Source organism: Sinocyclocheilus anshuiensis, unplaced genomic scaffold (genome assembly GCF_001515605.1).
Source record: "Sinocyclocheilus anshuiensis isolate Anshui unplaced genomic scaffold, SAMN03320099.WGS_v1.1 scaffold509, whole genome shotgun sequence".
NCBI lineage: Eukaryota > Metazoa > Chordata > Actinopteri > Cypriniformes > Cyprinidae > Sinocyclocheilus > Sinocyclocheilus anshuiensis.
Window position 1 is genome coordinate 546,179 of NW_015539853.1, and position 2,438 is coordinate 548,616.

General features: G+C 41.8%; 1 protein-coding gene across 4 annotated transcripts in view; it reads left to right on the forward strand.

Moving 5' to 3' along the window:
• The first annotated feature begins 195 nt into the window (after positions 1 to 195).
• cxxc5a (CXXC finger protein 5a) overlaps positions 196 to 2,438 on the forward strand; it is a 29,499-nt gene continuing 27,256 nt past the window's right edge. The window contains exon 1 of one of the 4 annotated variants that reach the window (XM_016481050.1): positions 196 to 532. The gene's annotated coding sequence lies outside the window, so the exon portion shown is untranslated. The other 3 variants (XM_016481048.1, XM_016481051.1, XM_016481049.1) reach the window with 3 other exon arrangements.

Genomic DNA, 2,438 nt, shown 5'->3' on the forward strand with positions numbered 1-2,438 from the left:
AAAAAAAAAATCACAGGCTGCACAGTGCATAGGGAGACAGAGCCGCCACAAATCTCCGTCCGTAACATTAACCCTCAAATCTTTCACAATGTACGTGCACATGGAGTAACACCCTACACGTTCTGTTTCACCATTTAAAACGTCGCCAAAAAGAATCGCTGCGTAACGCGAAATGTCTTTGTTTTATCTGTGCGTTTTCTCCGTCTCAGCGACGCCAAAAGTCCAGTTCGGTTTTTACGTGAAGCTCCAAAAATCTATGAAATGTGTTTGCATGTTCTTCTGGATGTAGAGGTGGGATTGCGAGAATCGAAAGGTTGGTGAGCCCACACGTTCAGCTTCCCAGAAAGTACGTTTAGCAATAATTCACTATTCTCTTCCACACGCGCTCGGCTCGGTCGAAGGCTACATGATTTCTGGAAGTGGAGAATAAGCTTTTTCTCCCTTCTTTTTGCCATCAATCTCTACGACAGGCTTGGAGAAGGGGCGCTCGGACAGTGGAAGCCCTCCCCTCTGCTCGGATCTGCCTTGGTAGGTGCGAATAAAAAAGGGGCCAGTGTTTGCAAATATGCAGATACATCGAAAGGGGGGGAATCATACTTTGTTGAAGTCTGCTCAAAGTTGGGATGTCATCTTCCTAACGATCTTGTTGGCTGGGAGAATGGGAGAATGATTGTGCCGTAACATTGTCAGTCGTGCTGCTGCAGACCGTACACTGGCACCGCAGAGACCCAGGTTTCAGATCGAGTCTAGACAAAAGGTATTTTTGTGCTGCTTTAATGTCAAATTAAATTAAGATCCGACACATATTCTTAGCGACTGGACAATATTGACTCGCTCCCGCAAATGTTTGCTTTATTTTCCTTTTGGAAACCCGATTAGCCTATACGCTTCCCAGGAAGTAATATTGCTTTGGTTCTTCAGAATGCATGTATCACATTTAATCAAATGACAGAATATACAAATTCTAATCGTATTTAAAAGCTATGGTGGGCTGTATAACTTAACACGCTCTTGAATAATTTGCTAGTAAAATTATGATGCTGATGACGTTTATGATAGTTGCTCCAGCATGTAACGACAGGTGGTATTGTAGTTGATGATGTGTTATGTTATAGACGCGGAACTTTTCTGCCAGCAGCAGCACACCTGTGCGTAACTAAAACGCGGTGGTCGTTAATATAATGGTATATTGTAAAATACAAAAGTTTTTTTTGGACTGTATTTCAAATTTGTGGTTTAGTCGCTCGTGATTTATGGTGATTTGTTGAACTCATCGCGGAGGGATTAGGCACAAATGTGCGCTTCATTGTTCGTCGAGAGGATATTATCAGGCTGATGTCGCCGCCGGAGAGCGCGCGGGGATTTACTGCTGCAGTCCGCTGCCGACAGCGCGCGGCGCTCATGCACGCACTATTTGTGTGATTGCCAGTCATTAACTTTCGCTATGACGCAAAGAGTTGGAGAAGTTTTCAAGCGCATTTAACTTTGAGCTATGCAAATGCTCAGGGCGCCGCGCGGCAAAGTCCACATCTGGCGGAGCGAGCGTTGAAAGCTTTGAAAACATGAATTATTGTCAACGTCCGCTGGGTCTCGTGCACAAGTGTGTTCGTGTGTAGTGCCTGCGTGTGAGAGAGCATACATGCGTGCGTGAGTGAGTATGTGTGTGTGTGAAGCGGTGTGAGGAAGAAAGACAGCGGCAGGGGGAGATAGGTGTGTGCGTGTCTTGAGGGAGATGTTACGTTGGACTCCGCATTACCTGAATTACTCGATATCTGCCTGCGTGACGTTGCGAAGAAACCTCACAGTGATTTTTTCTCCTATTTGAGGCTTCGGCTCTTCAATTGCAATGGTTTATTCATTACTTTAAATTTGTCTTGGACATTTTACAAATATTGTAAGTTTTGTGTTCTTGATTGACTGACTCTAAAATTATTTTTTTTAAATAAATGGATAAGAAATTAAAAAGACAAACACATAAAATTGGATATATTATTTGCTTATATTAGGCTATAGGCGTACAGTAACACACACACACCTGAATATATATATATATACACACACAAACACACACACACACACACACACACAGACAGACAGACAGACAGACAGCAAGACAGATAGATAGATAGATAGATAGACGGACGGACGGGGAATTACGTAATTTAATTACAAAATAAAAGTAATTGTAATCAGTTACAGTTACTGAGAAAAAAATTGTAATTAAATTACAGTTACTTATGAAAATGTTAACGATTACAATGGGGGTTACATCTGAATTTTTTTTCACACCCACACCCACACCCACATACACATTTAATTGATTTCTTTCGTAAATTGCAGTGACTGCCCTAAAATATGAAACATCAATATTTCAGGAATTTAGGACACATGCTTATTCGATAACTGTTTTATTTCCTATTTGGGTTTATGTATATGCT